At 35.9% G+C, this 24826-nt stretch overlaps 1 protein-coding gene and 2 pseudogenes across 1 annotated transcript in view; 2 read left to right on the top strand and 1 right to left on the bottom strand.

Moving 5' to 3' along the window:
• The window catches only part of ARHGAP15 (Rho GTPase activating protein 15), a 149225-nt gene extending 124688 nt beyond the window's left edge, over positions 1 to 24537 (bottom strand). The window contains 2 exon segments of the mRNA NM_001131603.1: positions 23646 to 23747; positions 24477 to 24537. The gene's annotated coding sequence lies outside the window, so the exon portion shown is untranslated.
• On the top strand, positions 4832 to 15176 carry LOC134759542 (cytochrome c oxidase subunit 2-like; annotated as a pseudogene).
• On the top strand, positions 15268 to 16129 carry LOC134759592 (ATP synthase subunit a-like; annotated as a pseudogene).
• Positions 24538 to 24826: the final 289 nt, after the last annotated feature.

Raw genomic sequence — 24826 nt, 5'->3', positions numbered from 1 at the left:
ACTGAATTTATTAGTTCTAACAGTTTTTTTTGGTGGAGTCTTCAGGATTTTCTATATAGAAGATATGTCATCTGCAAACAGAGAATATTTCACTTCTTTCTTCCTCATTTGTATTCCTTTTATGCTAGGATCCCCACTGTTATGTTGAATAGAAGTGGCCAGAGTGGGCATCCTTTTCTTGGTCCTGATCTTACAGGAACAGCTTCCCACTTTCACAGTTGAGTATGATGTTAGCCATGGGTTTCTGTATATGGTTTTTGTTAAGTTGAGATACATTTTCTTCTGTACCTAATTTGTTGAGAGTTTCTATCAGGAAAAGATGGTGAATTTTGTTGAATGTCTTTTCTTCATGAAAAAGTTATATTCTAAACTAAAGCATGCACATATACACACACAGGGGCCACATAGTTCCCAGAAACAGATTTTGAGTTATTTCAAGGTTTTATATTACAATTTATCACTAACGTGTTTCACATTGAAACACAACAGAAGCATTTCTATCTGGTTAGATTCAAACATCATGTTAGGACCTCTTTGAAAGAACATAATAATAAGGCTAAACTTTCTTTTTGTTCACCACTAGAAATGAGAATAATTAGGACATGGAGAAAATATAAATAGCAACCTAAATATAAATAGCAACCTGCTAGACTTGGCAAATGCAATGATATATTTTCATCTAATACAGTAGCAACAACAAAAATAAACAAAAATAAATTAATGAGAATCTTAAAAAATCACTTTTAAAACACGTATGGCCAAAAAAAATACCTAAAATGTTTCCTTAAAGCGATGTCTTTATGGGTTTGTCATGGGTCTTATACACTTTTGTGTCTTACGAACTGCCCAAGCTATGTCTGTTTGCTTTGCTCAGGAAGGACACAGATAAGCAGAGTTTTTAACAGATTACTTGGAAGAATGATTCGTACCAATATTTTAGTCTACTAAAAAGGCCTGTGAAGACATAAAGTGGTACAATGTTGCAGAGATGCTAGTAAAAGCTGCTGTACCTTCTACATCCTGTTGGCAGTTAATTTCCCATGGGTCTCTTGCATTTCTGGTCATTTATGGGCTAGAGGCCATAATGGCTTTCTCTGGAGTATCTCTTCAAGGACTTTGTATAGGAAACAGCCTTGGAACATATAGTGTCTTCCTCTGGAGCAAAGAAGAGACTTATTCACTGCTGAGAATAATAAAGATCATGTCTATCTTTGGTGCAAAAATTGACTGGACAGGTTTTTCTTTATACATGATTGGGGTTTTGTAATTTCAGGTTTTCTCAGCTGTGACAGAAACCTCACTGTGTGAACATTTTTGACTTGAGCCCAGGTCCACATTGCTTCCCTGGGACCTGAGGGGCAAGGGAAATTGATATGAACATGAAGCACATGTTGCCAGCTGTGCTATGAGTAAAAGTCCTTTGTGTCTGACCCAGGACTCTCCTGTCTTCTTCCACCATCTTTAAAACTTCAGCAGACTTCCTTGCTAGTTTGTACATAGAGCAAAATCCCAAACCCTTTGCAGTTATCAGTGTATTCAATCCTTCCAATTATGACTTTTCTCCTTTGTACTTTTCATCACTTCAATCACTGGTCATTTCATTCTTTCTTCCATATCTTTATTCTATATTGTCTTATTTTTTATTCTCACTTTACTCGACCTGACCTCAACTTCAATATATGAATACAACACCCAATATAGGCCTTGCCACATAATCTGTATATGTGGAATAAACCAATACATTTAAAAGTTTCTATCTCTAAAGAGCATTTCTTGCTGAGTTTATCATTGACAACTTAAATTAGATGTGCATAATGTTACTTAGTTCAGTGTTGGGTTTCAATGGTTAATTTCCTTTTAAATTGTAGGATGTAGAATCGATTATAGCAATTTTATGAACTATATTTTTCAAGGGTTTTCCACACCATTTCCTTCTTTCTAGGGGATTTCTTTCTCTCTCTCTTCCTTTTGATGTACAGGGCCATTTAAGTCCTCCATGCATTTCTGGAAAACTAAAAACCCAAATCTAAGCCTGTTGAACCTCTTGTCACACAAGTATTTGAAAGAATGATACTTAAGGGAAATAGAAAATGACACTTTTCCCCTCATCTTTTGAAGACGAAATGATCCACCCCCCTTCAATTCTACCAAAGGAGATTCCTAGCTCATTTTCCTTAGCAAGAGCTTTAAAGTGTAAAAAACTCGTCAAACATCTTTTCCTCTGAGACAATGTCATCTGAGTTCAAAGGATGTACACAGCTTTGCAAAACTGCTGTCTTGTTTCAATGATAAGGCCTTGGCTTTCATTTTATGTTTGATTCCAAGAAAATCAAATCTGTTTTTATGTACACTATGACTATAACTAAATCAGGAAATTAGAAGAAATAATCTATTTCTGTAGACAGCTGGGGGCAGGGGGAAAGTTTCCAGTTTAAAAAAAAAAATCCAATAATGATTCTTCAGCTGAGTTACATTTTTACTCTCTAAAATATGCTTGATTATGTAAACTGAAAACATATATTTATCCTTCCATACGATAAAAAAAATCTATTGTGGCTCTTGGGAAACAATACTATCTTCTTACTATGCTTAACTCGTTGTAAAACCTTTATTGGCTCACTGGAAGATTGAGGGTAATGTTTCTATCTCAAAAAGAAAAGAAAAGAAAGAAAAAAAAGAAAATGTAAGTTATTGTCAAAAATAGAGTTATTTAAGCATGTGGTATTTTTTGAACTTCAGTCCTAATTATTACTGATTAATTGTATCGACATAATTATTTTACAGTAGTCATGTTTGTTTATTCTACAAATATACCTTAAGCATTTACAACATATTAGGCATTCTCTCCTTTGTGTGTTGCTCTGTCCCCACTCTATCTCTTCTTTCAGTTATTAAATATGCCAACCTCTTCCCACATGGAGGACTTTGCTCTAGCTGTCTACTTTTCTACAGAGACTCTGTACCCCATCCTCATGCCCAGCTCCCACGTTTTCCATAGCTAGTTTCTACAAATTTCAGCTTGAAATTCTCTCTGTTCAACTTATCCATATAATGTCACATCTTGTTCCACATTTTCTATCTTGTCTCTCTGTTTCTTTTTCATGGTACTAAATTTTTTATTTATTTTTCTGTTTATTCATTTCATTTCCTCTTCAAGAATGTGAATCCCCATTAGATCAAGTAGGTTTTTTGTATTGTCTACAATATGTATCTCCAGTATCTTCTTTAGTGCCTGGCAAGAAGTAAATGCCTAATAAATAATAACTGAATTAACTGCATTTTTGGAATGCTCAAATTAGCATTACTTATAAACTGAGTTAGAAACATTATAGCTGTAAAAAGCTTTGTAAAATCTTAGCTCAATTCATTTCAATAAACACTTATGGGTATCTAGTTTTAGAGCACTTATATGTTTAAGACAATCATATAAAGATGATTGATATTTATTCTCTGTATTAGTTAGGATTATATTCAGTTACTTACAAAAGAAAATGCAATATATCAGTGGCTTAGACACATAAGGGTTTATTTTTCTTACATAATGAATCTAAAACTAGTTGGTTGCTGGCACTGATTCAGTACCTTAGAATAGCAAGGGTCCAGGTATTTATGACTCTTTTATCTTTGCCCTTATGATGCCAAGACAGCTGCCTTAGCTCCTGCCTTCATGTCTGAGTTCCTTGGGGCATAAAAGTCAAATGAGCAAAACAACATTCTCTTAGTTGTTTCACTTAATAATTTTACTTTTATGTTACAGACCACTATAGGCCAGGAAAACAAAGTTCACAAATGTGGTCTTTTAAAGGCTGGGCACACTGACAGCCAAAAAGAAAATTGGGATTCCATAACATAGAAGAGCAAAATGGTTAATGGATAAGCCACCGTTTCCGGACTCCAAAATGAAAGCTTAGGTAAATATTATATTATTAAGTTGTATTAATTTTAGGTGACCAGTATGATTTTTTTTTCTTTACAGATCACAAAATCTAGGACGATACAAAATCTAGTGAGATACTCTACCTTCAACTATAAACAAGCAAAACCTACAATATTAATGAAAAAATAGCTCTGTATGTCTAGAGTTTACATATAAGTGTGTATATAAGCATATATGTATATATAGATGCATGTGTATACAAACGCACACATCAAGGAGTTAAAAGAAGGTGAAATCCTGTGGTTAAGTCAAGGTCCGGTTTAAAATCATGTCATTCCTAAGTGTTCATTCTTTATTCTTAAATCGAAGTAGAGCCATCAAAAATTCGTCATACTATCTGTGTCAACAAATGCCATTTTGGCGGATGGATTGTGGCTACTTTTATTATTTCACTTAACTTAGGGAGATACTTCTTGAAATATTGCTGATACAAAGCAATGTCACAGAGTAAGAAAATGTTGCCAATACTGATAGCATTATCAATGCTGAGCCCTTCTCCAGTTTGTAGAATTAATCATAGGCAACATTCACAATTAGTAGACATTTGGCTGTCCAAACAAACTTGCTATGTCTCTTCCACATCTTATTATGCAAACGTTCCTATTTGGTTTTACTGATCGGTGTCTCCATCTCCTCTCTCTCTTGTTTTATTTATTTGTATAGTATAATCCCTCTAAGAGAAGATAAATGAGACCCAAATAATAAAAAAGAATCATGCAAAACCTAAGACTGTATTATTGCAAGGTTAATGAATGAAATCACAAGGGCTATCCTGTCATCTAGCCAGCTGGAAGGTGGGGGAGATCCATCCACCCAAAGAATCCAAATTGGCGTCAGTTTCATCTGTGGTTTGGCGCCATCTTGTGGCACTTGTTTACATTAGCTTAATTAGCGATGGGGACCATTCTGCCTTTCGTGGCCATCTGGTACTTCCTGTAGGGAGGTTGTAAATTCAGAAATCTCACAGTTACATGGCTCTATAGTTAGTTGGAGACTCGGTTACTTCCATCAGCCATATATGAAGAGATTTGGGCAGAAAAAATACTGGAAATGTAGAACACACTGTCTCCTGAGTCATGCTTCCTGTGGTTGAAAGCCCACTTAATGACAAAAGAGTGAATAGGGGAGAACTAATGCCATTCTTTTCATATACGAGTTTCACTTATTGCAATATTTACTATATTTAAAATACATTTACTATTTTCTTGTGTACAGCTTACTTGAGATTATGTTTCAGATAATTTACTTCTTTCATTTAGCCCCAAAGGCAGTGAACAGATCCAACAGATAAGGGTGATATACAAAATATTTAAGTACTGGTAAGGCATAGGCAATGACTGATCATTAAGAGACATTGCCCATAAACAACAACTATAGCCTTGTACCCATCCGGCTTGGTGCCAGTCCCACCAGCAGGCTATGCCGCAGATTTAGACTGGCAAAACAATAGAAGGCCAGCAGCTTGCTCTCCAAGCTCCCTTCTTATATTACAATGCTCCTTGAGTTAAGGAGACTCTGATATGAATGGTCCCAGGACATTAGCAAATAAAGTCATGATGAAAAGTTGACATTGAGAGACTTCAAATTTTATGAAGAGTTACAGAAAACTAAATAATATCTGGATTTTCTTTCCTTTTACATTTCTGTACATAATTTAATTAACTAGTGTTGCGAGATTTGTGTCATCTCTCTTTTCCTTTTCAATGGTATTATAAACTAAGAAGGCTTTTTGCTGACCCACCTGACAACAGAATTGCCACTTTGCACCTTCCAGGTTTCCAACTATCGCACTACAAATTGGATCTTTAAAATGCGAATTTGGTGACCTCATTGATTTCAGAAGTAGGGGACCATTTCAGCCCTACTGAAGAATTAGTACTATTGGCCATTCACATGTTTATATGAATGACCTTAGGTTGCTTCTTCTCTAACATAAAACTGACACAAGTGCAGCCCCTGCCTTGAGATGAGACCTACATATTTTAGGCCTTGCTCTGGTTTCTCTTCCAGTCATTCTCCTTCCTATAGGGTAACGAGTCCTCAGGGCCAGGGACATGTGCCTAGCTGAAATCCATGTCTCTGTCTTCCTAGACACCTAAAGGTACTGAAGATTTGGAAATTTCCTGCCCAAAGAGCCTTGAGCCTGTTTTCAGATCTTAGTAAAGTTCTTTCCTTTACTGCAAGGTTCTGTGTACCACTAGGTCTCAGGTTTGACTATGGGAGAGCTGTTTTGGAGGGGAAGGGGTGGATAAAGCTTGGACATACATGTCAGTGAATCCCTTGAGCTGTGGGATGGAGCCCAAGGTGGGAAATAAATCAGGACTCAGACTGAGAACCAGGGGCAAGGGGCTCTGTTCTCCTGCACCCCCATTTCAGGGTGGACTCTAAAAAGCATAAGAATTTTAACTTTGAATCTAGTTTTCCAGGTCATTATAAGGGAATGTATGTCATGGCGGGAAGAGAGAACCATGTTTTATTTAATAGTTTATTAATAATTTGTTTTATGACTTTTAATTATTTGGTAATATGATATAAGGGTCTCTATTTGTACTCCTGCTCTGGGCTCTGCAACCATTCAAAGTGGATTTAGGCGGTGAGTGGGGAAAAAAGGCATTATTTTCCTAGGTCTGTAATACCAGATATCATCTCTTTCATTTGGACACAGAAGGGCAATCGAACTTTGATATACTTTCATAGAGTTTTTCATCTTCCTCCTTGCTTGTCTATAGACAACATCAAATGCTGCCATGCTGCCAACTTCTACTCCTAAGTTCCTGATCTTTTTTTAAAGAAAAAAGCTCAAGAGAGAGAAGTTGGCAAATGGAAATTAGAATCAAAGTAAATTAAGACATATAATTGGAAATTAATCAATCAATGTGATGAATCTTGACCAAATTAAATTCAAAGGTAAAATCTACCAAACAAAGCTCTCCTCAATTCAAGCAAGAATCTAAAACTTGACGAAGGACAGGATGGAAAGGAAACAACATAAAACATAAATATATCTTCTGAAAATAACTAATAGTCAAGGTTATATGCATATGGTTTTGTTATGCTATGTTAAAAAAGAATTTTTTCTTAAGTTATAGACTCATCTTGAAGATTCAAAAACCTTGGTGGTTTCTTAGTTTGTTAGGCATGTAGAAGTTGACGGGGTGCATAGATTGAGTACTCGGATAATCTCATGTCTCCTCTAGAGTCCAAATGAAGTAGGACATCTGAGTATTAAAACAGCATTAAAATGTAAACAAGCAAAATTTTGGAGTTTAAACAGAGTTTTAGCATGAAGACTGTAATATATGCAATTAAGAGAAATTTCCCCATATTATGGGGGGCTTCATTCATAGTGGGCTATGATACAATACAGCAGAAATATTGATTGATGCTATTGGATTGGAAACTGATATTTACAGGGCTTTCTATCTTTAGAAAATTTAACATTAGTAAAAAGTATATAATTTTATAGTGTATATATAATTAATTTCATTCTATAAAATTTCATTCTTAAAAAAGTTATTGACCTATTTGGAGTCTCAATATGCTTCATTATATGAGCAAGGAAAATTCCCATTAAAAGGAGTTTTTCTATAATTTTAAATGGGAGCCATTTTAAAGTTCATGTTAGCCATTGTAACTCTTCATAAATATTACATCTTATGTTGTAACTTTGTGTGCTCCGAATTATACTAAGTGTGCTTTCATGTTTTAATTTGTTCTATTTACTTTGTATTTCATGCCACCATATATTGAGATCTTGGAAAATTTTTAATGTCACATTTGTAGAAATACAATGTCTTACTCAATAAGTGAAAATGCTGTATGTGTAAAGCAGCCACCACCAAATATGTCAGCTATATTAAATGAAATTTTAAACGCAGGATCTGTGTTTTACTTTTAGCCTTTGCATATTGTTGGATTCATTACTTAAAACTGAATATGAAGACAAAGAGAACTCTGAAATGCATACCTTAGAGTATTAACAAGTACTCAGCGCTTGATGTAAATGTCAGAAAAAAGAAAAAGATCTGAGGAACGCTCTATTAGTGAAATACTGAATTGTTGCTGAATAGAATTATAAATGCCACTGAGATAATGCTTCAACCTGAAACAAGATAATTGTGGTGCCATTTACTTGCGATGTGAATCTTGACTCAATATTTATAAAATGTTTCTCTAGAAGTAATTTAGGAAGGTGGGACAATGATGTAACTGTCCAGTTCACTCTTATGCCTTAATGTCCTAGATTAGAAATTGTCCAGGAAATAATATGTTCTAACCATTGGAGTCTTTTTTCCCCCCAGCAAATTATAGCACTATAAGTTTTCATTTTCCCCAATGTCTTTTCTGTTATAATAATGGCTTCAGGATTTAAATCCTGTGCTGTTATTGTGACTTCAAAGCCTTAAAACTGCAATTGAATGAGGCAGTTCATCTGTCATTATTCAAATATGAAGCAATTATGATGAAATAAAGATAAAATTCCATTGAGAAATACTCCAATCAATTTTCACTTATATTTAACTAGAAACATAAAATGATGCTTAGAAGAGTAAGTTTAGATAATAAAATTGAAGGATAAAAAAGCATGAATTACTGATATATAACTATATATAACTGAGACATTTGTGAAGGTTGCAGGGCATGTAAATAAAATGTGTCACCAATATTGAGTGAAAGTTTGTTGTATGACAAAAACAAAACCAAAGCCAAAAACAAACAAACAAAATAACCTTATTACTTAACTGGTCAAAACAATGCTGAAATCTACCTTACCCGTCAGAAGTCTCCCTTAGAATATTTATGTTAATACTTGCATTTCACCTGCTCAATATAAAATTCAATAAATTCATGTGATTTTTATGGTTTTTGTAGAAAGATACAGTGACAGACACATGCCACAAAATCAAAATTTATATTCTGACTGAGCATTTTACATTCCCTCACGTCTACCAACTGCATTGTTTTATACCTCTTTCTCTATTATCTTTAATATTTCATTTTTTAATCTAAATTTCAGTATCCCACTTGTTTAAATTAATCAAATTGACCCAAAAGGCCATCCAATAGAATATGTGGCTGTGTTCTAAAAAGAGCTAGAAATAGAAGATAAGTTAAATATATAGCATTATGTCATATAATAATTTTATAAATGTTTTTCATTAACTATTCCTCCATTCATTTAGCACAATTTTATTTAAAACATTTCTACATTAATCTTATTAAGTTCTCATTCTGTTCAAACTCATATAAGCATAATGTTCTGCTTTTAGTTAGCATGATTTATTATTTTCTTATTTTTTGCTTTACAAACTTAATTTCTAATATAGGACAGACCTATTAAAAACTTGTGTTTCAGCTATCTGAAGTCTCCTACATTAAATGAATAATAAATATGATGAGTGAATTTAATAGTACAAAATAACGAACATTCTATGAATGCCTACTATGTTTCAGACTTCTTTCCCAAACTCAGGATGTGGGGATCAATACAATGATTAGGATGAAAACAGAGAAGTACACAATTGCAATGGAGACACGAATAAGGGAGTCATTAATTTTGCCATGAGAATATTTAGATAGTTCATAAGACCTTGTTATAGATTAGGCTTGTGCTCATCAACAAAGGTTTCATTAGCAAGTGAAGACTTAGCTGAGGCTTGAAGGATGAGTAGAAAGTAACCAGTAAATAAGGCATTAGAAATGTTTTCTCAGCAGAGCATGGCTCATGCAGCAAAGCAAGAGAAAACAGGGTGAACTGTGGCTGACTAGCAGTCTGAAGGAAAAGGTGAGTGGTGAAATATGAGGCTTGAAAGGGAATCAGAGCCAGATAAGAATTAATATTTTGCCCCCAAATTTCTAGACATAGTGACATTTTTTAAAAGGGATCAATCAGAACACATTTGCCTTTTAGAAGATATTATTGCCTGCAATGTGGAGAACTCAAAGGTTATGACCCAAGACAGAGAAATATATGAGGTGCATTTTTATTAATCCAAAGTAAAAAAAAAAATGATAGTGATTGAACTATGATCCTAACAATGGGAATAAGAAAAATGAATAAATTCTAAAGGTGGTAGGAAGTAGTCAACAAAATTTGGCGATTGATTAGATACAAAAGATTGAGGGAAGTGGAAGTCTATAAATGACCATCTAGCTTGAGCAAATGAATGGATGGTAAGGTATTAAATGAGATAGTGTGTGAAAGGGAGCAAAAACAACGCTCATTTGGGGCAGTTAGGAAGACAATAAGTTCAATTTTAACTGCATTGTGAATGAGCCGTAAAGTTTCACTCTAGACCTGTTTAAGAAGGATGGGAATGGCATCACTGGAAAATTCTGAGGATCCACTGGGTGACAGGTGCTTGGAGTACAAAAGGTGTATACAAAATGTAAGTGGAGTAAGAGGGCATTGAGATCAATTTGGCACATTTTACATTTTCTCAAGTGGCTGATCCAGTAGGATGGTATTACATTTAAATCAACCCAGTTGAGGAATACAAGTACTCTGCAAAAGTGTTCTAATAAGAATGCTCAGCATTTAGGTAGGAAATAGTTTCAACACTTAGCAGTATTCAGTACTCGCTTCATGATCAAGAGACAGGCTCTTAGTTTATGAGTAAAATCAGATGCCCTCCATAGTCTGGCCCTGACTCTTCGTTGATCTTTATCCTTTGACAAGTCCCTTGACTTCTTCAGTGTGACAATAACAATAATAAATTCTGGCAATACAGCCTATCTCTGTGGGTATTGAAAGGCTTGAATAAATCGTGTGTAAATACTTAGAGTATTGCAGAACTAATGCCTAGACTATAGAACTGAAAAATGCCTCATATAGTGCAGAACTGAAAAGTGTAAGTTTTTTAAGGGTTTATGTTCTTTCTCCACAAAATATCTCTTCTGCTTGAAGTACTAAATAACATAAACCTATGTTCTTTTTTTAAAAAAAAAAAAAAACGTTTGCCCCATTCATTCAGCAACTACTTCCTTGGCATCTACCCTGTGTATCCTGTGTATTGAGTGATGTTGCATGTCATCCAGGAGGCCCAAACAATGTGAAACACATTCTCTGTCTGGGAACTACTTCCTATATAGTTAGTAATATATGTCTTGCAAAGATAAAACAGAACAAACAAACAAAAGAGTAAAAGGCCATTTATGGAGGTTAAAGAAAAGTATGGTGAAAGAAATAGTGGATCACTTCTCTGACAAGACTTGGTTGCTACCATTTAGACTGATCATTGAACACATTTCTGGTTGCCTACAGCACCTAGCATATAGGACTCCTTTTCTATAGCCATTGCTCATATAAAAGAGCCATCCTTGTAGTTCCTGAGATCTGGTTTAAATTCTGTTTCCATTAATATTAGCATCACAACTATGGGCATATCACTTAACCTCTGAAAAGAAGTTGTAGTTCTGAAGTAAAGATTACAATTAGGTTGGTGCAAAAGTAATGGCGAAACCACAATTACTTTTGCACCAACCTAATATTATTTATGACATGGCATTGCTAGATAATGTGAAGTCCCTATTGCAGTGGCTGGCCTATAATGAAAACCCAATAAGGGGTGGTTACTAGTTGTAATTTTAAAAACCCAGCAATACTCATTTTATTACAAATAAATTTTAGAAATACTACCTAATTAAGTGTTCACAACAAACTTGTGAGTTGGACAATATTCTTACTTTGTAGTGAGGAAAATATAGCTTGTTGACATTATTTTCAGACAAAGAAGCAAGAAGTTCAAGAGCTTAGAGAAAGAACAATGTCCACAGAATGACTTTGGTAACTGTGACTCAATAATCATACAGATTCAAGAGAGATATATGGATTTCATTGGATATCATTTTCATATCTGCTAAACTTATATGAAACTAAGATAAAGTGAAAATACTTTGAGCTCATGGGCCTTTAGATCTAGAATAAGAGCTATTTCTATAGAAAAAATACAGAATTGAATGAAATGTAATTCTGTGGTAGGTTAATACAGACTCTTGGTTAATGTGAAGATTTGGTAATGATATGACTCAAGTATAAGGATGTCATCCAAATGTCTGCCCATTTTAAGTTAGAAGGGTTTTCTTAGATCCTATAATAAACATGGGAAGTTTCATCAGAATCCTAGATAAGGATCCATTGCTTGCTGGCCAATCAATACATTCTGGTCTTTAAGAACCAGAAAAGTAGGCTGGGCGTGGTGGCTCACCCCTGTAATCTCATCACTTTGGGAAGCAGAGGTGGGTAGATCACTTGAAGTCAGGTGTTGGAGACCAAGCTGGCCAACATGGTGAAACCCCGTCTCTACTAAAAATACAAAAATTAGCCAGATGTGGTGGTGGGCGCCTGTAATCCCAGCTACTCGGGAGGCTGAGGCAGGAGAATCACTTGAACCTGGGAGGCTGAGGTTGCAGTGAGCCGAGATAGTGCCATTGCACTCCAGCCTGGTTAGCAGAGCACGAATCTATCTCAAAAAATAAAAATAAAAAAAAATAACCAGAAAAGGGAAAGGCAAACCCCAAAAATTCATGGGAAAGTAACCAAAACTGTGCTGGGTGTCATAATTGTTTCATTACGCACAATTGTTTGTTTTTTTTGTTTTGTTTTTCTGTTTGTTTATTTTTTTGCCTTGAGATGAAGTAGAATTAAGCAACAAAATGCTTAAGAGAATCACATTCATGATATTATTATTATTTTGCCATTGTTGCTAAGCCCACAGTGCATATTTAGTATTTCAAATATTTGAAATGTTTTGGAGAATTTGACATATTAAAATAACAGGTCAGGCTTGTAACTCCAGTTTAAAACATGCAATTGTGTAATCTTACATTTAAGGTTTTTACTTAAAATCTCAGTAAGTCTATGCAGAGAATTAGAACATCATTGGTATAGGTTTATTCTATTTTTTAAATTAATTTAGAAAACTTTATAAGAATTGTTTAAGTACTCAAAGAACTTTTCAGCCAATGTAAGTATTTAATGAGTGAAACTGAGGATATTGAAATCACACTGTAGCTTAAAATGTTTAAAGGATGTTATGTTTCTAAATGGTACCAAATATTAGTGAAATACTTCCCATATAAAAAGGATATTTTCCCCCAGGAAATTTAGTTATGTGCACGATCAAATTTTATTTCTACATTGTTGAAAAAGAAAAGATCTTAAATTAGACAATTTGAAGATTTCATCTTGATGGTTAGATATCTTTTTTAGCAAAAAAGAAACATAAAAAGATGTCTGCAGAAAGATCATTGAACTCTTGACTATCACCCAGCTGAGTGAAATGACAACTGGTTTCCCAGAAGAGGTCTTAATATCATTAAAAGTTTATCTGAAAATTGCTTAATCAGTTTATCAGGAATGCTAATTTCTTCCCAGAAGGAGGTTATGATTTAAAAGGTCTGTCCCAGGCCAGGTCGGGGACAATTTTCTCTTTACAATTTTTTTAAATTATTAACTTTATTAACATTTTCTAGACTTATATATGAGAAATAAATTATGTGATCTACTCTTAATTCTAGTAGTTACTAAAAATCTTGATTTTTCGTTTTCCTTTTTTTTCTTAAAAGAAAAGCATCTTCAGATTAAACTTTTAGTTACCCAAAAATCACCTGCGAATACACTTCCAGCCCAAAATAACCACAAAAATTTATCAAGCAGGATTTCCTGTTTATACAGATTTTTGTATATGTATGTTTACACATATATGTACATATATACACATATATAATGTTTCCATATTAAGTGTGACTTTGTTATGGCTTGCTGTAAAATACACACATATGCACATGTACCCAGGCTCCTTAGACTAAAGATAAAAGATCAGATCCTATACAAGGAAAGAGGGAAGAAGCAGGAATCAGGTTATTACCTCTGTTCCTTTCCTAATAATTAAACCTGACATGTCACATAAGTTCAAATCTACAAACAATAACAAGCAAAAGTGATTAGTATAGGAAATACTAGGCTATCCCATCCCCATTTGCTCCCAAATCTTCCATCATGTTTTCCTAGTCCGTCATTTATCTTTGTTCCCTAACTTTGATGTTAACCCCTCACCCTTAAGGACCAAAACATTCATTTTCCAAAACATTCATCGCTGAGAATGCTGGGGACTAACCTCTCTCAGTAAATATCTGTCCCTTGTCTGAGGTAGGTTTATGCTCCCCTCCCCAGGAACAGCTTGTGTCTATGGAGATGTGCCCAGCGCAAAGAACTGCTATTGGAAGGCAATTCTGAAGGACCATCCCTGCTGGGAGCTCTCTGCAGTTGACTGAGAAGTCTTTGAAAGCTCATCTTTTCTCATCAGCCCAGTCCTGCTTCCTTCTCCTCCGCCCACACAGAGTGTGTTGATTTCAAGAGCATTTCCCAATACCTCCTGCACACAAACCTCCACCTGAGTCTGCTTCCTGCAGCTATGAACTTCAAAGAATGCATGGGTGAATGATTTCGAAGCCTGCCTTCTAGGAGAAAATGGGTCTTTGGTTACTGACCAAAGCCAGGGATGAAGGTAAAGCATTTCATGGTAAAGGGATCAGGAATTCTAAGGCAGCTACAAAGTAGCTGGACCATTTCCTTTATCTCTTCCCCAGCACCATAGATGCCCAAGAAATTGAGACTGTCTGAACTATCTTACCTGCTATTATCTTAATTTTAATTGCCCTCCCATCCCTACGTATTCTGTATTTAACAGATGAAGTTAATAATCCTTCTATTACCATCAAAACAATTGGCCATCAATGATATTTCAGCTATGAATGTACAGACTATAAAGAACTAGGCTTTGATTCTTATATAATCCCAATAGCAGACCTAAAACCGGGAGAACTTTCCCTCCTCACAGTTGATAACCAAACAATTCTCCCAATAGAAATTCCTATCCATATATTAATTTCATCTGAAGATGTCCTACACTCATGAACTCTCCCTTCACTGGGCCTCAAAACAAATGCAATCTGTGGACATCTAAATCAATCCACCTTAACTGCTACATGACTAGGCCTTTACGACAGATAGTGCTCAGAAATTTGTTTTATACCTATTGTCCTAGAATTAATTCCCTTACTAAATTTCAAAACCTGATCTACATCCATACTATAACATCACTGTAGAGTTATCCAGCATTAACCTTTTAAGTTAAAGACTGAGATGATCTACACCTCTCTACAGTGAATGCCTCAACCAGATACTTCCACATGATTCATTGTTATCCTGTCAATAATCATAACTTATTCTCGATCATTCAGTTAAAATTATCAAGTTTCATTTACCATGTGTCTCCTACACCAAAAATAATCAAAACACTAAAACATAAAAACTCCTGAGAATTAAAATGAATTAAAATCTATTCACCTCTTTTACTACCCCAACAATTCTAGGCCTACCCGTAGTAATATTAATCATTTTATTCCCCACCATGCATTTCCAACCTCCAATCACCTAATCAGTAATCGATTGATCTCTATCCAACAATAATTCGTTCAACTTGTACTAAAACAAATAATAACTACCCATAATATTAAAGGGCAAACCTAATCCCTTATGCTGATATCCCTAATTCTCATCATTGCCTCAACCAATCTCCTCAGGCTTCTACCCTATTCATTTACACCAACTACCCAATGATCAGTAAATCTAGGTATAGCAGTCCCCTTGTGAGCAGGCGCAGTAATCACAGGCTTCCGCTTTAAAATCAAAACCTCCTTAGCTCAGTTTTTACCGCAAGGCACACTATGCCACTTATCCCTATACTGGTGGTCATTGATACTATTCACCTATTTATTCAACCAGTAGCATTAGCTGTGCGATTAACAGCCAACATTACAGCCGGTCACCTATTGATACATTTAATTAGAGGAGGCACACTAGTATTATCAACATTAGTATCACCACATCTTCAATCTCTCTCATTATTCTAATCTTACTGACCATTCTCAAATTTGCCGTAGCTCTTATTCAGGCTTATGTCTTCACACTACTAGTAAGCCTTTATTTACATGATAATACGCAATGACCCACCAAACACAAGCCTACCATGTAGTCAAACCCAGTCCCTGACCACTAACAAGAGCTCTCTCGGCTCTCCTAATAACATCGGGCCTGGCCATATGATTTCACTTTAACTCCATTACTGTCTTAACGTTAGATCTACTGACCAATACACTAACTACGTATCAATGATGACATGATGTTATCTGAGGTGTTATCTGAGGAAGTACATTTCAAAGCCACGATACAACAATTGTCCAAAAAGGTGTCCGATATGGAATAATTCTATTTATTATCTCAGAGGTACTTTTCTTTGCTGTTTTCTTCTGGGTATTCTACCACTCTAGTCTAGCTCCAACTCCAGAGTTAGGGGGACATTGACCTCCAACAGGCATTCTTCCCCTCAGTCCTTTAGAAGTACCCCTCCTGAATACATCTGAGTTACTTACTTCAGGAGTTTCAATTACTTGAGCTCATCACAGCCTGATGGAAGGTAGTCAAAAGCAAATAATTCAAGCACTAGCTGTCACAATTACCTTAGGCATATACTTCACCCTTCTACAAGTTTCAGCATACTTCAAGGCCCCTTTTACTATCTCTGATTATGGCTGAATGCTTTTTTTTTTTTTTTTTTTTTTTTTTGAGACAGAGTTTCGCTCTTGTTGCCCAGGCTGGAGTGCAATGGCATTATCTTGGCTCAGTGAAACGTCTGCCTCCCACATTCAAGCAATTCTCCTGCCTCAGCATCCTGAGTAGCTAGGATTACAGGTCTGCACCACTACGCCCAGATAATTTTGTATTTTTAGTAGAGATGGGGTTGCTCCATGTTGGTCAGGCTGGTCTCGAACTCTCGACCTCAGGTGATCTGCCAACCTCGGCCTCCCAAAGTGCTGCGATTACAGGTGTCAACGTTTCTCACTATCTGCCTCCTCCATCAATTAAAATTCCATTTTACATCTAACTACCACTTTGGCTTTGAAGCCACCGCCTGATATTGACACTTCGTAGATGTAGTGTGACTACTGTTATATGTCTCTATCTACTGATGAGGATCCTACTCTTTTAGTATAAGCAGTACCATTGACTTCCAATCAATAAGTTTCCATAATAACCAAAAAAGAGTAATTAACCTGACACTAGCCCTAGTAACTGACACCTTACTGGCCCCAATACCAATAGTAATCACATTTTGACTTCTACAACTTAATATTTATATAGAAAAATCCAGCCCTTATGAATGTGGATTTGATCCATTAACCTCTGCCCCCCTCCTCTTCTCCATGAAATTCTTCCTAGTGGCCAGCACATTTCTCCTGTTCGACTTAGAAATCACTCTACTCCTACCCCTGCCATGAGCCCTTCAAACAAACAACCTGACACAAATAATCAGCACAGCCCTTATACTAGTTACCATTTTAATCCTAGGCTTGACTTAGGAATGAACTCAAAAAGGAGTAGATTGAGTTGAATTGGTAAATAGTTTAAATCAAAATGAATGATTTCGACTCATTAGATTATGATAGACCATATTCACCAAATGCCCTTTATTTATATCAATATTCTATTAGCATACACCATAGCACTTCTGGGAATATTAGTCTATCGATCCCACCTAAAATCATCCCTATTATGCCTAGAAGGCATAATACTATCAATATTCATTATAATTACTCTTATAACTTTAAATATACATTTAGCTCTAGCATCCATAATACCCATTATTCTCCCAGTATTTGCTGCCTGTGAAGCTGCAGTGGGCCTTGCCTTACTAGTTTCAGTCTCCAACGTATACAGCCTAGATTATGTACAAAATCTAAATTTACTCCAAGGCTAGAAGTTATTATTCCAAAAATTATACTGTTACCAATAACAGGACTCTCTAAAATCTCTATATTCCGAATTAACATGACTATTCACAGCCCATTCATCAGCCTTATTACTCTACTATTTTTAACCAATTAAATAACTCATCTAACTTCTCATTAATCTTCTCCTTTGACCCTCCAACTTCGCCCCTTCTAATCTTAACAACCTGACTACTACCTCTTATAATTCTAGCAAGCCAATATCACCTTTCCAATGAGTCACCCCCATGGAACAAACTCTATATTTCCATATTAATTTCCCTACAAATTTTTTTAATCATAGCATTCACAGCCACAGAACTAATTATATTTTATATTCTCTTTGAAGCCACACTTATTCCTACCCTAATTATCATTACCCGCTGAGGTAACCAATCAGAACGCCTCAATGCAAGCTCATATTTCTTATTTTACACACTAGTAGGGTCCCTTCCCCTACTTGTTACCCTTGTCCATACTCAAAATACCTCAGGTTCTCTAACTATAACGGTAATAGTATTTACCACCCAAGAACTATTAAACTCCTGTTCTAATAATCTTATATGATTAGCATGTATTTTAGCTTTTATGGTAAAAATGCCTCTATATGGACTTCACCTATGACTCCCCAAAGCCCATGTGGAAGCCCCTATTGCTGGCTCAATAGTACTTGCAGCAGTACTCCTAAAGCTAGGTAGCCACGGTATTATACGGCTTACCCTTACCCTCGACCCCTCAACAGAATATATAGCCTACCCCTTCCTCATACTATCCTTATGAGGGATTTTATGACAAGCTTTATTTGTCTATGACAAACTTATTTAAAATCACTTATCGTGTATTCCTCCGTAAGCCACATAGCACTTGTTATTATAGCTATTCTCATTCAAACCCCTTGAAGCTTTACAGGTGCAGTCACCCTTATAATTGCCCGTGGACTCACTTCATCCTTACTATTCTGCCTAGCAAATTTGAATTATGAGCAAGTCCGTAGCCAAATTATATTACTTACTTGAGGCCTTCAAACACTGCTTCCACTGATAGCCTCTTGATGACTTTCAGCAAGTCTTACTAACCTTGCCTTACCCACTGCTATTAATCTAGTAGGAGAACTCTTCCTCGCTATGGCTTCATTCTCCTGATCAAACATCACCATTATGCTTATAGGACTTAATATACTAATTACAGCCCTTTACTCCTTCCATTATGCTAATCACAACACAATGAGGGACACCTGTATATTACATTAACAGTATTAAAACCTCCTTTATATGAGAAAATACATTAATACTTACACACTTTGCACCTATCTTCCTATTATCCTTAAACCTTATAATTATTATGGGGTTTGCATTCTGTAAATATAGTTTAACCAAAACATTAGCTTGTGAGTCTAATAATAGAAGCCTGCAACTTCTTATCTACAGAGAAAATATGCAAGAACTGCTAACTCATGCCCCGATGCCTAATAACATGGCTTTCCAGACTTTTAAAGGGTAAGAGCTATCCATTGGTCGCAGGAACAAAAAATATTGGTGCAACTCCAAGTAAAAGTAATAAACATGTATTTTACCACTACTATAACAACCCTAACCCCCTTAATCTTACCAATCATTACTACCTTAGCCAACCCCTGCAAAAAAGATTCATACCCATACTATGTAAAAATATCTATTGCATGCACCTTTATTATCAGCCTCATCTCTACCAAAATATATATATTTATAGACCAAGAAGTAATCATCTCAAAGTGACACTGAATAACAATCCCAACTCTTAAACTCTCACTAAGCTTCAAACTATACTACTTCTCCACAGTATTTATCCCAGTAGCACTATTTGTTACCTGATCTATTGTAGAGTTCTCAATATGATATATAAACTCAGACTGTAATATTAATCAATTTTTCAAATATTTACTCATTTTCCTCACCAGAATATTAATTCTAATTACTGCCAATAACTTCTTTCAACGTTTTATCGGATGAGAAGGTGTGGGAATTATGTCTTTTTTACTAAATGGCTGATGATATGGCCGAACAGACGCTAATACAGCAGCCCTCTAAGCGGTCCTGTGTAACCGCATCAGAGATATTGGCTTCATTTTAGCTATAGCATGATTCCTCTTATTCTCCAACACATGAGAGCTTCAAAAAGTATTTATTCTAAATCCTACCTCCAATTCCTTTCCATTAATTAGTCTTCTCCTAGCAGCAGCAGGAAAGTCAGCTCAATTTGGCTTTCATCCCTGACTTCCTTCCACCACAGAAGGCCCAAGTCCAGACTGAGCCCTACTCCACTCTAGCACTATAGTTGTAGCAGGGGTTTTTCTACTTATCTGCTTCTACCCTTGAATAGAAAATAACCTATTATTCCAAACCTTTACATTATATTTAGGGGCTATGACCAACTTATTTACAGCAATCTGTGATCTAACACAAAATGACATCAAAAAAATTGTAGGATTTCCTACCTCAAGCCAACTAGGCTTTATAATAGTCACAATTGGCATTAATCAATCACACCTAGCATTTCTTCATATCTGCACCCACAGCTTTTTTTAAAGCTATGTTGTTTGTATATTTAGGATCCATTTCCATAATCTCAATGATAAACAAGACATCTGAAAAATAGGAGGACTATCAAGACTTTACCCCTCACTTCCTCCACCCTTATTAATGGCAGCCTCGCACTTACAGGTGTGCCTTTCCTCACAGGCTTTTATTCTAAAGACCTCATTATCGAAATCGCAAACACGTCATATCCCAACACCTGAGCCCTTTCTATTACTCTTATTGTAACCTCCCTAACAGCTGTCTGTAGTACCTGAATTATTTTCTTTGCTCTGATAGGACAACCTCACTTCACAAATCTGATTAATATTAATGAAAATACCCCCTTCCAAATTAACTCAGTTAAGCATCTAATAATTGGCAGTATCTTAGCTGTATTTCTCATTACCAATAGTATTACTCCTACTTCATCCCCCCAAAAAACTATGTCACTTCACCTAAAACTCACAGCCCTAGATGGGACCGCCTTAGGGCTCTTACTAGCAATGGAGCTAAATTTTATAACTAACAACCTTAAGCTAAATTATCCATTACAGATATTTAACTTCTCCAATATATTAGGTTTTTACTCAGCCACAATCCACCATACAACCAGCCACTCAAGCCTATTTACAAGCCAAAATCTAGCCTCACTTCTACTAGACCTAATTTGATTAGAAAAGTCCACACCAAAAACCGTTTCACAAACCCAAATATCAGCCACCATTACTGTATCTACTCAAAAAGGCCTAATTAAACTTTACTTTCTCTCCTTTTTTATTTTACTCCTTCTAACTCTAAATTATCTAATCTATTACCCCGAGTAATTTCATTTGCAACATAAATACTAACGGTGTTCAACCAGCAACTACCAGCAATCAACATCCATAACTGTACAAAGCAGCCACATTGACAGAATCCTCACGCAATAACCCCACCCCCTCACCCTCAAAAATTATTCAACTCCACACGCTATTAAAATTAATTGTGATGACCATCCCGTCATACTCAACTATTCACTGAATCAACACCAACCCTATTAATAACTCTAATAATAAAGCCCCTCAAATGTCAATAGTTGACCCTCATGTTTCAGGGTATTCCTCAATAGCCATTGCCACAGTATAATCAAAAACAACCATTATACCACCCAAATAAATTTAAAAGACTATTAATCCCACAAAAGCCCCATCAAAGTTCAATACAATACCACAACCCATAGCACCACTAATAATCATCCCTAGATCTCCATAAATAGGAGATGGTTTCGAAGAAAAACCTACAAATCCTATAAGAAAAAGAATACTTAATAAAAATAAAACATATGCCATTCTTCCTACACGGACTATAACCATGACTAATGGTATAAAAAAACCATCGTTGTATTTCAACTGTAAGAATACTAATGACCAAAATATGCAAAACACACCCGCTAATAAAAATTATTAACCATTAATTCATTGATCTTCCCACACCATCCAGCATTTCTGCATGATGAAACTTTGGCTCACTTATTGGTGCCTCCTTAATTCTCCAAATCATCAGAGAATTATTTCTGGCTGTACGCTACACATCGGATACCTTAACTGCCTTCTCTTCAGTCGCCAATATCAGCCAAGATGTAAATTACGACTGAATAATCTGCTATTTTCAGGCTAACGGCACTTCAATATTTTTCATCTGCCTCTTCCTACATGTTGGCTGAGGTTTATATTATGGGTCATTTATATTTCTAAAAACCTGAAATATTGGCATTATCCTTCTACTCACAACCATAGCAACAGCATTTATAGGCTACATACTCCCACGAGGCCAAATATCATTCTGAGGTGCTACAGTAATTACAAATCTAGTATCAGCCATCCCATATATGGAAACTGACCTTGTATAATGAATCTGAGGTGGATTCTCAGTTGACAAAGCCACCCTTACACAACTTTTAGCCTTCCGTTTTCTTTCCCTTCATCATTGCAGCTCTAACAACTGTTCTCCTTTTATTCTTACATGAAACAGGATATAATAACCTTCAGGGATCTCATCATACCCTGACAAAATCACTTTCCACCCTTACTACATAATCAAATATATTCTAGGCCTAACTCTCCCCCTCCTCCTCCTAATAATCCTAGTACTATTTTCACCTGATCTCCTGAGCCACCCGGATAATTACACTGTAGCCAACACCCTCAATACCCCACCCCACATTAAACCAGAGTGATACTTTTAGTTTGCATATGCAATCTTATGATCCATCCCTAACAAACTAGGGGGTATGCTGGCCCTTTTATCCTCCATTCTCATTCTAGCAGTTATTCCTATGCTTCACATATCTAAACAACAAAACATACTATTCTGTCCATTAAGTCAATGCCTATTCTGAATCTTAGTGCTGACCTGCTCACACTCACATGAATCGGAGGGCAGCGAGTCGACTACCCTTTTATTATCATCGGACAGACAGCATCCATTATGTACTTCTTTACTGTCGTCACCCTTATACTAATCCTTGCCCTAATTGAAAACAAGCTACTTAAATGAAACTGCCCTTGTAATATAATTCAATACTCTGGTCTTGTAAACCAGAAATGGAGAATTTCCTCCCCAGTACAACTCAGGAAAAAAAGTATTCCCGCTTCACCATCAACACCCAAAGCTGAAATTCTGATTAAACTATTCCTTGTACTTTTTTCAGCACACACTTTAACTACCATGCCGGTATTAATGAACTAGCACTAATACATTAGTGCTCTTATGTACTTCGTGCATTACTGCTAGCCCCCATGAATAATATATTGTACTATAATTGCTTAACTGTACATAGTACATAGTACATCAAGGTACATTAAAAATACAATCCACATACATATAAGCATGTATTAATAACTCTCCAACTATCACACATTCGCTATCATTAATTGTACAACAAAACCCAGTCAATACGAATATTGACCCATACTAAAAATCCTTAATATTACATAGTACATAAAATTGTTCATCGAACATAGCACATTTCAGTTAAAAAAGTCCTTGTCGACATGAATATACCCTTCCAAATTTTGGTGTTTTAATCTACCAACCTCCGAGAAATCATCATCCCACTCGGGAGTACTACCTTCCTCGCTCCGGGCCCATAACACTTAGGGGTGACTATACTGAAACTATACCTGGCATCTGGTTCTTACCTCAGGGCCATAAAACTAAGATCGACCACACGTTCCCCTTAAATAAGACATCTCAATGGACTAGTGACTATCACCCTATTAACCAGTCCCTGGAGCACTGTCATGCATTTGGTATTTTTAACTTTGGGGGATGCTATTACTCACCATCGCGAAAGGCCTGGTCCCCTCTGAATCACTGTAGACAAACTTGGATTTGATTTCTGCCAAACCAGTTGTAGAAACTGAGCTTATATTTAATATTCTGACCTGGCATAACAACGATAAGGTGTTAATTAATTCATGCTTGAAGGACATAATGAGTAACCAATAGACAAGTATGCACGATCATGTATGCATGATCATGTAGGCACGATCATGTACGCCTATTTTCAAGAACTATTTTCGATTTAATCCACAACCCCCCCTCCCCCACCCCTGACTTTACCATCAACCTAGGTAAGTGTACCCTTGCCAAACCGCAAAAACAAGAGACTAAAACCCAGTCAGAGTCCAAAAGTCATATTTTAATCATGAATACCCCAACAGCTGCCCTTTGATGTGTTTCCCAAAAATCTTAAAAATCCTTCTACTAAATTAAGCCTCTACTTATATAACAAATATAATAACTAAATTTTCACCCTAGTACTAATACAATACCTTGAACATAACCCTCTGAAAGTGCTACCCATAAACAACAGCCTAAAATAATTACCCCTAATGTAAAACCCCTCTCAATCAAACTTCTGCCAATTCAAGTTAAACCCCTTAAATTACCATAATTGTAAATGACTATTTCTTCCCCTTATATTTTAATTTTATACTCAAACATTTATGCAGTTAATGTAGCTTAATTATTCCAAGCAAGACACTGAAAATGTCTAGATGGGTCTGCACAATCCCGTAAACATAAAGGTTTGGTCCTGGTCTTTCTGTTAACTCTTAGTAAGATTACACACGCAAGCATCCCTATCCCAGTGAAGATGCCCTCCAGATCACCTGAATCAAACGCAGCAAGTATCAAGCACACACAAATGCAGCTCAAAATACTTTGTTCAATCACACTCCCATAGGAAACAGCAGTGATAAATCTTTAGCAATAAGCAAAAGTTTAACTAAGGTCTACTAATACTTAGGGTTGGTCAATTTCGTGCTAGCCACTGTGGTTATATGATTAACCCAAGCTAATAGATCTTGGCGTAAAGAGTGCTTAAGATCTACCCTCAATAAAGATAAACTCCATCTAAGTTGTAAAAAAACTCCAGCTGAAATAAAATAAACTACAAAAGTGGCTTTAATATCCTGAAAACACAATAGCTAAGACCCAAACTGGGATTAGATACCCAACT

This window comes from Pongo abelii, chromosome 11, assembly GCF_028885655.2.
Source record: "Pongo abelii isolate AG06213 chromosome 11, NHGRI_mPonAbe1-v2.0_pri, whole genome shotgun sequence".
Classification (NCBI taxonomy): Eukaryota; Metazoa; Chordata; class Mammalia; order Primates; family Hominidae; genus Pongo; species Pongo abelii.
Note: the sequence above shows the minus strand (reverse complement) of the source record. Positions and strands in the feature narration are given on the sequence as shown.